We start from the raw sequence: 13,125 nt of genomic DNA, 5'->3' as shown, positions 1-13,125 counted from the left end.
CAACCAGAAAAATATAAGGATATGTTTTGTTTGTTTTCAGAAGTCAGGAAAATATGACTTGGTGAGAAGATTCTGAATATTATTCTCCTCAGTAATGTCGGTGTGTGAATTTTGTGAAAGAGGGTCTCACTTGAACTCAAGATCCTCCTGTTAGAGCGCTAGAAACATAGGTGCACTCCATCACACCTGACAATTTCAAATATGTGCGAGAGTGGATTTGAGGACTGTGTGTGTGTGTGTGTGTGTGTGTGTGTGTGTGTGTGTGTGGTGTGTTTGGGGAGCAGGCACAGGATCATCTAGGTCTCCTCTTCAACGTGCAGCAGCCTCACCAGGCAGTGAGACATTTCCATAACCCAAGGTCTGCAATGAGCCAGGCCTGTGCACACGGCAGCCTTCTGGGAGAGGTGAGAGCTGCTGTTTGTGCTAACACTGGAACACTTGCGTTACACACTCGCATGGCAAACTTGGGCCCAGAATCCTCTGCATAGTAGGCTCCTGACTGGGGAAAGACATGCTTTTTAAAACCTCCAAAAAGGACAGGAGGAAGCGGTTCCAGTCTTCAAACGGCGGTTACCTAGGGAGGTGGGAAGAAGGGTTTCCTTTTTTAGCTTGAAGAAACAAGAAAAGATCTTGCCCAAGGAACATGACACCTCTGCAATGAAAAAAAGAGAAGAAAAGAAAGAAGACAGACAGGCAAAGCTTTCAAAAGTAAAGTTGAAGTGCCTGGCGGAGGCCAGCTGGTGTCGTAGTGATAGTGGCCGTGGGGCCCTCTGAATATCGGAAGGTTGAGAGTGATTAATTTTTTTGCCCATGCACTGTGTGTAGTTTTCAAACTTTGTCCAAGGGCTAGTGAACAATTTTAGGGGGAAAAAATGGCATTAAGAAAACCAAGCTTGGATTGGTGTAGCGGTGCACACCTTTAATACCAGCGCTACGGAGGCAGAGGCAGGCAATCTCAGACTTCAAGGCCAGCCTGGGCTACAAAGCAAGTTCCAGGACATCCAGGGTCACACAGAGGAACCTTGTCTCAAATAAATAAATAAAGAAGGAAGGAAGGAAGGAAGGAAGGAAGGAAGGAAGGAAGGAAGAAAGAAAAAGAAAGAAAGAAAGAAAGAAAGAAAGAAAGAAAGAAAGAAAGAAAGAAAGAAAGAAAGAAAGGATCCTGTCTTTAAAAAAAAGAAAGGAATGAAGGAAGAAGAAAGAAAAAAAGAAAAGAAAGAAAACAAAGCTTGAAGGATATGGTGGGACATGCCTGAAATCCTAGCACCCCAGCCACACAAGTGGAAGAGCCAAGAGTTCCAAGTTACCCTCTACCAACCTGGATTACACAAACCCTGTCTCAAAAGAAAAACAAAGCAAACTGAGCTCCGGGTCGTCAGGTCTATGAGGCAAGCTGAGTCTAATACAGACAGGAACTGAGGGTGTATCAGTGCCGAAGAAGGATGACAGAAAGATGGGGGCTGCCTGCTAAGCCGTTGGGCATGGGAGTATATCAGCCAGGTCTGCAGGTCTCTCCAGTTCCCATCTGAGCCTCATTGTCCACTATTCACAGAATATAAGGCTTGTCATTTTCTAACCTTCCAATAAACAGTCAATGATGGACTGTTTCCTCACTCAGAGCAAACAGGAGAGCAATATGCAATGTGTGGCTGAGAAGCAATCTATGCCATTGACCTGTCACTTACAGGCCTTTTGTTTCCTCTGAGAACCTGGGGTGCTTGCCCCACCCTCCTCGGCTTGCCCACAGGATACCCTAGAGTTCAGTCTAGTCAAGCAAGACAAGAGTTCCAAAGCCCACATGTCCCGAGCCCTAAGACCCTTGAGACAGGAAAAGCGCTGAACACCAAAAACCCCACACAAGGCTTGGTGGCACAGGCCTGTAATCCCAGCACTGAGGAGCCCACATAGGAAATCACGTGTCTGAGACCAGACTGAGCCATGGAGTTCAAAGCCAGCCTGGGAAAGTTAGCGGGCTTCTGTCTCCAGATAGAAAGTAAAAAGATAAAGGGCTGGAGGTATGGCTCAGGGGCAGAGCACTTGCCCAGCATGTATGAGGTCTGAGTGCATGCACTCTCCAGTACCATAAAAGAGGCCCCACCTTAAGGGGAAGAAACACTTCTCGGAACAGATTGGACCAGTTCCTCAAGCAGACCAAACTGTGGTCCCAATTCCTCTTGGTGCTTGGCTCCTCAAATTCTCTAGTGTCTCGGGTTTCTTTGTGACCCGAAGCTAAAGCAGGGTAAGGGTCTAGCCCTCAGTACCCACTGTGTTTGGCTCACACTTTGAGGAGCTGGAGGTAGACCTTGGCTTGGCACAGAAGTGGTCTATCCCTGGAATCTGAGATGGTGATACAGAAACATGGTTGGGGGGGGGGGGCAGGGGGAGCCCAGCCAGCAGAGTGCTTGCCTAGCATCCACAGAGCCCTGAGTTAGAGCCTGAACCAGGCACGGTGGTGCATTTCTGTGATCCCAGTACTCAAGATTCGAAGGCAGGAGGGTCAGGAGTTCAAAGTCCACCTTGACTATATAGCAAGTGGAAGACCGGCCTAAGAATACATGAGACCCTGTCTGAAATAAAAACAAATTTTCTACCCCCCTGGGAACAAGACTAGCAGGAGGGACACACGTACTCTGGGGTCAGACAATGGAGCTGTAACAGACAGACCAGATTTCCTGTGCTTTCAAGGGCTATGGGGAACAATAGGTTAAGTGGCCACTGCAAGGAAAGTACTAGAAAATATTAACTTCCTCTAGCTTGTTTTGTTTTTTTTTTTTTTTTTTTTTTTAGTGGTGGTGGTGGTGGTTGCTGTTGCCACAGCAACATAGAAGGCTGAGACTGGGGGATAATAGGGGAAAAAAAGGAACCAGGGGCCAGAATCTGACATCACAGGTACTTGACCTTGGGGGCTTCCTCAAGTCAGCCCTGAACATGCATGAAGCAGGCCCCAGCAGCCAGGCCCAGGGATGCTTCAGCAGAGCGCTGGGGAGGGGACGGAAGTGCAGGCCGCTGTCATCTCTAGAAGAGCAAGTGATGGCTCCCAAGGCCCGGCAGGTTCCTGAGCAGAGAGCGAAGGCGCTTTCTGTAGCAAACCCAGAGCACACAATCCCACCCTTCTCACAGAGCCTTCGCCTGGGGTGAGGGCAGCCCAGACCCAGACAGACTCACAGCCCAGGACTTCCATGCAGAAAAATGCTCCGATGCACACACAGACTGCCAAGCAGCTGGGAGAACCCCAGAAGACAAGCAGGCTCTTGAGTTCCGCTCATGCCTGAGGGAAACCTAGAAATGTTGCTGGCCCGAGGCAGCCCTCAGAAGAAGCAGAAAAGCTGCAGGCTAGGAGGTTCCCGACAGTCAACCCTGTCCTGGTTGATCTCATCCCCAGAGATGCCCAAAGCCTGCATAACACGAAAACAGTTCTGCTACCAGTCTCCAACGGTCTCCTTCTAGAGTCACCCACAACTAGAAGTCTGTGGATAACAGGGCCCCCCAAAAGCAGTTTTCTACCCTCAAGCCACTGAGTGTTCTTCAGTATGAAGGATTCTCCAAGAGGTGGTCTCTGGTGCCCCTGCCTCATTCAGAAAGGAGCTGCCAGGTTGGCCAGTGCCTGTCTCCCAGAAGGCAGACACAGCTTCAGAGGTGAGTCAACCCCGAGGCCTCACAGGGCATCTGAACTCTAGAACAAGCATGTCTTGAGGTCCTCCATCAACACTCACTGTCCTCACCTCCAGCCTCCTCTCCTGGCCCTGTCCCGAAGAGGGCCAGACAAAGGAGCCAAGGGCTCTCGCCGACCTGACCATCCTTGCCAGGTGTCTGGGGAACGTCCCCCAACGTGATGGGCTCTCCTAAGCTACGTTTTATGCCTCAAGGCCACAGAGTTGGGTGTGTCCTAGCAGAAGACTTCCTCTAGTGGGCAGTGCCCAGTGTGGCACCCCTGGGCTCAGAATCATCATCCTGGGTCCCTGTTGGTTCTTTAACATGCCATGTGACCAAAGATGGGCCACCTCACCTCCCTAGAAAATGGGACAAAGTTCACCTGGCCATCTTGTGCTGTTATGAAAGTAAAATTGGCTAGGGGGGGGGGGGGGCTAAGGTAAAATTCACCATCAGCAACTGACTCCAACAGGCAGGGGCTGTTGTTAAGAGTAACCAATGTTCTTCCTGAGCAGGGCAACAGGGACCTTCCTCATTTGCAAATGAAATAAAAAGATATTCAAGGGAAGGCAGAGTCTCATTCCAAAACAGTAAAAGAAACTCATTTCCCTTTTAAAATATTCACAGGGTCTGGGTGGTGGTGGCACATGCCTTTAATCCCAGGTAGAGCCAGGTGGATGTCTGTGAGTTCAAGGCTAGCCTGGTCTACAGAACGAAATCCAGGACAGGCACCAAAACTACACAAAGAAACCCTGTCTCAAAAAAACAAATACACACACACACACACACACACACACACACACACACACACACACACATATGTAATCACAGGGTTCTGGAACAGCTAGGAATGTGATTCAACATAAAATCATAAACCTACTTAAAACACTATAAATGGTTTGTTGCTGTTGCTGTTGTTTTGCAATTTTTAAAACTCTGTTGTGCAGTTCATACCCAACAGACAGCGTCCTGGGCTGACAAAAGGGTGGAGCTCCCTTCGAGTTTTAAATTTTTCTCAGAAGGAGGTTTAAACCCCTAGGCTGTAAGTCCTCAAGGAAGGAGACACAGAAGGTCTCCTGGTCGCAGGCAAGGTCCCCTAGAGTCTTCAGGCCGCTAGAACAAAGTGGGGAGAAGAGACCTGAGCTTTCCGTGGGGTGCTGGAGTCACCTCCCTAACCTAGGTGCGTTTCCCTCACTTCTAGCCAAAGAACAGGTACTGCCACCACCTGCCAGGGCTGAGAGATGAGACACTACAAACCGCAGCCCAAGAGCCAATCACCAGGACCACCCGGCCCACAGCCCGCCCCACCCTCACGGCCACTGTGCAGCAGAAAAGCAGCTCTCTCCCTCCCTCATTGTGGCTTCGTGTGTTTTACACCCTCCCCAATCACCAGCTCTCTGAAAGTCCTATTTACTCTGTGATGTGCAATCTGTGGGTGGCAGCAGAGCTTCGAGGTAAATATTGTGCACTTGTACAACATACGCACCCATCTTGGTAGAGAGCATCAATCAACGGTTGTTTGACAATGCATCAAAATACTATACAGCTAGGAAGAGAGAAAGAACATGCCTACACAAAACACCACGGGTAAATTCGGAAAAAGGATACAGGCAGGTTGATAGCATTCAGAGAAAATTCAAGAACAGGTCAAACGAATCGGTAACAAGAAAGGACTACTAGATACCTGGGTACAAGTAGCGAGTGGGAGCGAGCACACAGTGGGGCCCGTGGGCACCGCTCACACAGATGTGTTCCATCTGTGAAGTCACCTGGTCACTTCTCCGGGTGCATGCTACATTTAAAGTAGTTTTCTTTTAACGTGGGCATTGTGTTCAAGCTCCAGCTCTATGGCTGCACACGTGTGATCCCCAGCGTATGAAATGCTAAACGCCTGCTCTGTGCTCTGTGAGACAGAGACAATGGACTTCGTGTCTCTGCTCATGTCTCCAAGTACTAACATTGTTACTCATACTGCAACATTCCTCTAGATCAACTCAGTGGATTTACACTCGAAATAAACATGATTAAAACTCTCTCAAAACGGCCGGGCGGTGGTGGCGCATGCCTTTAATCCCAGCACTTGGGAGGCAGAGCCAGGCGGATCTCTGTGAGTTCAAGGCCAGCCTGGGCTACCAAGTGAGCTCCAGGAAAGGCGCAAAGCTACGCAGAGAAACCCTGTCTCGAAAAACCAAAAAAAAAAAAAAAAAAAAAAAAAAAAACTCTCTCAAAACAAAACACAATCCTGCTTCTTTGAGAGATCTCTTGTAGTCCAGGGTGGCCTCAGACTTGTTACATAGCCAGGAATGACCTCCCACTCTTAATCCTCCTGCCTCACTTCTCAAGTGGTTGGATTGTAGATACATGCCACCTTGCCTGACTTCAAAACAAAACTTTCTATCAATTGCATAAATCATGGCTTTGGTATGATAATTATTCATTTTCTAGTGTATCAAATTAGGGCAAATTAACAAAGTCATCAATACTAAGATTAAAACGTCCACCCATGAGCCGCTTCAGGCCCTCTTGGAACCCCTGGCACCAGAGTGCCGTAGTCACCAGTGCCATCCTCACTGGCATCAACATCATCATCACCATTTTCAGCCTTTCACTCTCCTGACATCATCATCATCACCTCTGATGCTGTCTCCACCATCATCATCACCATCATCACGAATGTCACACATGCAAAAACCAATAGACACAGATTTCTGCATCATCCTTTATGGCCAGCCAGGCACGACCCTGAACTACGGAGATTAAAGAGTCAATAACACAGGAGCTCCCAGAAGGATTGGGTGCTGGCAAGCTCCTCTCAGATTTCTCTCTCTTCAGTGCTGACAGACCACAGCCTCAACCTTCAGAGGAGGGTCATGACCAGAGGGAAGGGCAGTCTTCCAGGGGAGCTCAGACACGCAGCACATCACAGAAAGCTGTCTCTCCCCCTCTTCCTTCCTTCCTTCCTTCCTTCCTTCCTTCCTTCCTTCCTTCCTTCCTTCCTTCCTTCCTTCCTTCCTTCCTTTCTTCCTTCCTTCCTTAAGCCAACACACACACACACCCATTTTTTCCTTTCCACTTTTTAAAGACAGGGCCTCACTATGTTACCCATGCTAGCCCTAGACTTACTCTGTAGTCCAGACAGATCTTGAATTTATGATCCACCTGCCTCAGCCCCCGGAGTGGCTGGGATTACAGATCTGTGCCATGAGGTTTGGTTGAAAGTCATCCCCAGATAGACCCTTTCCAGACAGTTCTGGGGTGCTCAGGAAGCCTTGCAATGATACCAACAGTGGCAACAAACTTACTCAGGTCACCCCTTTTTAAGTAAGCCCAGCAGATCATCATTCATGTCACATATAAATTTTTTTCTGTTTAAAATCAGAACCTTTTATTCAAATAATAGCATTTAAAGGAAATAAAGCTCTTTTGAAAAAATGATTGTGCAAAAATAGCACAGTTATTCTAAGTACAAAAGAATAAACACAAATGTCCCGTAATAAGGATTAGTTCCACATCAGGGCTGTGTATTAGGTACTATACAGACATTTAGAGCCACAAATGGGCTGGGGATAAAGCTAGGTGACAGACTGTATGAAGAGTGTGTGTGTGTGTGTGTGTGTGTGTGTGTGTGTGTGTGTGTACGCGCGCGCGCGCACGCGCGCGTGTGCGCGCACACTCATCAGGTAAAAATCGCTCGTGACTCAAACTTGATCACCTGAACTCTATCCCTAGAACCCACACAAGAAGCCCAAATCAGATGGGGCCGTGCACATCTATAATCCCAGCACTCTACAGTGAGAGGGGAGGGGAGGCCTGAGAATCAGTGGCAGCTTGCGAGGCCTGCTAGCCGGAGTATGCAGTGCAGCAGAGACAAGACAGACCCTGCCAGCTGGGCATGGTGGCACAAACTTGTAACCTCAGCATTCGGGAGGCAGAGGCAGGCGATCTCTGTGCGGCTGAGGCCAGCCAGGGATACACAGTGAAGATCCTGTCTCAACAATAAATAAAAGAGACTCTTTCTCAACAAAGTGGAAAGTGAAAACTGACTCAAAAGTTGTCCTCTGACCTGCACGCATGTGCTGAGACATGCCTGCACTCACACACAAATAAAAACAAACGAACTAATAAATAAATGTTAACCAAAAGAAAAAGCAGGTTCAAAGGTTAAGCAAGGGCTAGACTATAGCTCCGAAGAGTGTTTGCCTGGCGTACATGAGTTCCTGCATAGATCCCCAGCACTGGACCAACATGTATTTACATATACTTGCATATATGTGTGTGTGTGTGTGTAATACAAATATGAAGGATTATATTATATATCATTTATATATGCTGCCAGCTTTGAAACTTAAGGCGATCCTGTTTGTAACTAGGAACAGAAAAAAGAGAAACTTAAACTTACATACGGCCTACTATGTTCGCAGTGGTTATACCCGGATGGTAGGACTATGAGCAGTTTCACTTATTTTTTTCTTTATGTTCCACTGTGTTTGCTGACTTTTCTCAATCAGCATGAGTTATTCTTATTAGCAAAGAAAACCACACTGAAAAGATCTCAAATGTTTCTGGACAATTACACAAACACACTGAACTATTTTCATTAAGAGGTTTTCTGCAGACTCCTTGTAAGTGGACTCTAAATGATCCTTAGAAGACATACATGTATGCTTTTGAAAATAATTAAACAATGTACATATCATCCATAAAAACAAAAGCCCACCCATGCTCATGCCTGTTTCCATATTTTTCAAGCCCACCCCACTATTAATGCATTGTCCTTAATTCAAACTTCTGCAAAATCCTTTATGTGGATACAGAAACCCTGTCTAACTATTCATTTTATGCATCTTTTATTCAAACAGATGACAATACGAAGACTGTTATAAAGTTTGGGCAGCTCTACATTAGTGCTCCAGGATGTTTTGGCCTTTTATCTTTTCTCTGCTCAGTACAGGCAGGGATCACTTGTTTCGCTCATGTAGGCAAATGCTCTACCACTGAGCTACATCCTCGGCCCTCATCTTACTTTTTATTTTTTAAACAAAGTCTCACTAATTGTATCCTCCTGCCTCAGCCTCCAGAACAGCTGGAATTACATCAGGTCTGCCATCCCCTCTTCTGATGTGGCCGGGCTAGAACTCCCTTTCATTTCCCCTGTTCTATCCCTTCCCTCTGGGTGGCTGAAACACCTTACATTGGACCCTACCTCCCACCCAGGAAGTCCCTCTAAGGGGATGTTGTGGATGAGCCTCCTATTGTGTGAGAACTATTAACTATTTTGAAGCCACGGGTATTATTGTGTATGTTTGGGTGTGTGTACATGCACATGCTTGTGTGAGCGTACAGACAAGGAGGTCAGAGGACAGCCACAGGTATTATTGTGTGTGTTTGGGTGTGTGTGCATGCACATGTCTGTGTCAGCGTACAGGCAAGGAGGTCAGAGGACAACTTGCAGGAGTCACTTGTCTCCTTGCACCATGTGGGTGTCTGGGATGGAACTCGGGGTGTTAGGCTCGGTGGTTAGGGCATTTACCTGCTAAGCCATCTCACTGGCCCTGTGAGTGAGCTTTCTAAAGAGTACTGTGGCTTTCAGCATCTGGTCCTTTTAAGAAAACTTTCACAGATTGCTCAGGTACGGAACAGTTTTCTAAATGACACTCTGACCCTGTGAGGTCACAGACTGAGGAATCTCAGTGACCGTCTGGAGAAGGCTCTTTATTTCACAGGGACACCGCGGTCCAGGGGAGCGCCTCCACCTCAGACACACAGCCAGTAAGGGCTGAGCCAGGGCTCATTCCCCAAGCTTCACACCTTCTCACCTGTCCCACACTAGCTACTACGTTACAGGACCCAGCTGTCTATCCGCTCACTCTTCCCTCGGCCTAGGAAACCCATCTCACCACCTCAATGGGAAACTGTTCATCCTTCCAATGCCTTTCCACCTCCCCTGACTTCCCCACAGGTTGCAATGGCTACAGCTTCTCCACAGCACCCCCCCAGGCAGGCCCCTCCCACACCTTGTCCCAATTTCCTGTGAGTTCCCGCAGGAACTCTCAGGGACCAGTCTGTTTCACGTGCCCATCTTGAAAGATCCCTGCCATTGGTGCGCTCATTTGGTCGGGAGCAGGCTTTGGTCCAAGCACTGGGTACTTAGGAAAGCAAGCCTGGGCTGGGGGATCAAAAGGCAGGAGGAGAGCTTCCAACCCACCTCAGCAGCTTCAGGACCAACACTGCTCTGAGCGGCTGGGGTCGTCCACTACTCTAAGAATAAGGACTGCTGCCCCCACCCTACCCTAGCTCTCTACCATATAGAGGTCCACTAGGTGCGTTCCCACAGTGCGCTGGTCCACCTCACAACTCAGGCTCTGTATGGTCATCTGTACGGCTTTACAGATGGCAGCCGGACCAAGGCCATAGCAGGATATGCCGCCATATGGTCCCCCGGTATCTCTACTGTAACCCACAAGAGTTCCTTTCAGGAAAATGGGTGCGGCCACCTGAAATACGAGTCAGGTAGCATGTGAGAAAGGGACATTCACCTGCCAGGAGGTCTGGAGGTCCCTTTGAAACTTCACTGCTGCCGAGCCGTGCACCTTGGGGCATTCACTTAACCCTACTAATCTTCGGGTAGCTAGTTTATCCAAAAAATAGGCTTGTGTCCTGAGGCAGCCTTATTTTTTGTACTCAAATGTTTACCCTGTAGTCAAACAACCTCAGTGTCGCTCATAAGAGGGAAAAAAAAAAAAAAAAAAAAAAAACCAGAAGAGAAAGCATGAGTCGGGGCTGTGGGCTGGCTGTGGGGAGACCGATAATGATGGGGGGGCGGCTGGTCACTCCATCCAAAAGCCTCCACATAACACCCCTTGTGGGAAAGCATGGACCAAGCCTGAGATGACTGGCCTCACACCAGGGGCACTCTGTGCTTCACAAGCCCCGTGTGTCATCAGCACAGAAGCTTCCAGAAGCCAGGCAATGGGGGAGGGTGGATCTTAGAAAGGGGAACTAACTTGGCTAAGATCTCCACACAGATTTTAGGCTGGCTTCTAGACTCCAAGTCTGTTTCCCCCCAACTGTGAAAGCTGTCATTGGAAGTCCACGACCACAGAGTCTACAACCTTCCCTCTGAGACAGAGTTGTGCTAATACTCCACGGGGCATGTCATAGGGCAGCCTCCTTCAAACGCGTCACACAAGGGGGATTTGGGTAACTTGCTTCATTAAGTGACTCAGTTTCACCACAGATGTGAGGGGCTGGTACTGTCCCAATGGAGGCAGTAGCCGAGCCGCCCCCTAGGGCCCAGGGAAAGTACCCTGGAAGACTCTGACCTCTGCTCCTCCCAAGAGTTCAAGCTGATGCCAAATCCTCTAGGTCCCAAAACAGAAAGGCCCTCCTCTGAGGGCACCTGGCACGCACCCCACCCCACTCCCACCCCCTCCACAGGCAGGTGTCTAGAAGACAGCTAGTCTCAGGGTCATCCTCATGCCACACCGGAACCAACTGAGGACCCCAGCACGGCAGGACTCACCTAAGGTCACACACTCAACCGGCAGGTGCCAAAGGACCAGCACCCCTCCCTCAGCAGGCAAGCGGTGTGGTCAAACCCCACACATAAACACTCCCCACTCCCAGGGAAGGAGCAAAGCCTGGGCAGAGGGTACACTCCCTAAGCTGCGCAGGGAAACTGGAAAGCCAGGCTGCACTGGTCATGCTCAGGACTGCCAAGTACAGAAGGAGATCATTCAGTCATTCAACAAACAAATACTTGGAGTTGATCCATCCTATGGAGTTCATTCAGTCATTCAACAAATACCGATCTCTTACTAAGCGTCCTCACGTTCCTCAGCCTTCAGCCCCCACCCTGCTCTCCTCCTACCCTCGGCTCCTCCCCTTTCCCCCACACCCCTTGTGTCCTGTTGCTTGCTTCCCCCGACTCCCCTTTCCAAAAGGACAGGTGTCTGGGATCACTGAGAAGTGGCCCAGAAGAGCAGGGCTCGGCGCAACTCTCCGGAGGTTACCTGGTGTAGCCCCGGCAATAGGGCATGTGTCTGTCCCGCGGAGGCCGCTGAGGCTCTGACACTGGCCTAGGGGGCTCACCCCCCCCCTCCCCAACCTCGGCCTCCACCAAGCAGCGGCATGGAAAACCCAGCCGGCTCAGCTGACTTCCTCTTGTGTCATGGAAAGTGCAAAGTGCGGGTGTTAGGACAGGAAACTGTCGCCTGGGATCTGGGGCCAGGAGGGATGCAAGGGGCAGAGCCACCCACCGTGGGGTAATTACTAGGGGGCTGGTGGGGGGAGGAGCCAGGGGCTGCAAGGGGACCACAGACCCGGGAGTGGAGGGACCGCATCACGAGGGTTCCCGCAGGTACACAGCAGGTAACTGGGGTGATACTTTCAGTTTTCTACAAAGGATGGAACACAGAATGGAAGCCGCCTAGTAGATGACCCTCGCGCCTGTGAAGGGGAAGACTGGAAATAAGTCTAAAGTCCGGAGTTTGGGCTGCCTTTGATAAAGAAGAAAGGGTCTGGGGGGCTGTAGAGGGGGGTGTCAGTTTCCTCCTGTATGAGACTGGAAGCCGCGTTAGATGCCCTTGCTGGCTGAGGCCATCCCTCCTGGCTGGGGGCAGTGCGCCGCCGAGGTGCAGCTGAGTTCTTCCCAGCGCTCTCTGTAAACTGTGAGCCCGTAGGCTGTGAAGGGCACGTCAGAGACAGAGAGGTGCTGGGCATACAGCTCAGTTGGCAGAGCGTTTGCCTTGTGAGCATGAGACGCTGGGCTCCATCCTCAGCACTGCCAAAGGAAAAATAACAGAAACACGAAGTCATAGGGGCCCCTGGTCACGGCAGGGAGGCACTGGGCCTCTCTCTTTCCTCCTTGCATTTCTAGTTTTATTTAGTTTGCTTGCTTGGTTGGTTTTTGTTGTTGTTGTTGTTGTTGTTGTTTTGTTCTTTTATTTTGTTTTTTCGAGACAGGGCTTCTCTGTGTAACCCTGGCTGTCCTAGAACTTGCTTTGTAGCCCAGACTGGCCTCGAACTCAAAGAGATCCTCCTTCCTCTGCCTCCTGAGTTCTGGGATTAAAGGTGTGCACCACCACCACCAACAACAACAACAACAACCCCAACCACCACCACCACCACCACCACCACCACCACCACCACCACCACCACCACCGGGCTGCATTTCTAGATCTTGCACAAAGTAAATGTTTGATGAATGAATGAATGAATGAATGAGTCCAGATTCCCAAGACCATAATATGGAGATCTTACACCCAACATGAAGATTTCATACCTAACATGGAGACCACACACCCAACATGGGGGTATCATACCAATCACACCAACACGAGATCTCCGTTTCTCTCTCATTCACTCACACACACACTGGGACAAATCCATCTTTCATGAAGATACTCTCCTTGCTGTACTTGCTGGTAAAATATCAGTCATGGGCTCCTAGGCATGGTAATTCACACTTCTAAT

The 13,125-nt window shown here is 49.4% G+C and overlaps 1 long non-coding RNA gene across 1 annotated transcript in view; it reads right to left on the bottom strand.

The window, feature by feature from the left end:
* LOC143270317 (uncharacterized) overlaps positions 1-11,955 on the bottom strand; it is a 51,529-nt gene extending 39,574 nt beyond the window's left edge. Inside the window, exon 1 of the long non-coding RNA XR_013047460.1 lies at positions 11,664-11,955. This is a non-coding gene — a long non-coding RNA (uncharacterized LOC143270317). The remainder of the gene's footprint in view (positions 1-11,663) is intronic.
* Positions 11,956-13,125: the final 1,170 nt, after the last annotated feature.

This window comes from Peromyscus maniculatus, chromosome 1, assembly GCF_049852395.1.
Source record: "Peromyscus maniculatus bairdii isolate BWxNUB_F1_BW_parent chromosome 1, HU_Pman_BW_mat_3.1, whole genome shotgun sequence".
NCBI lineage: Eukaryota > Metazoa > Chordata > Mammalia > Rodentia > Cricetidae > Peromyscus > Peromyscus maniculatus.
The sequence above is the reverse complement of the archived record's forward strand: the minus strand, read 5'-3'. Positions and strand labels throughout refer to the sequence as shown.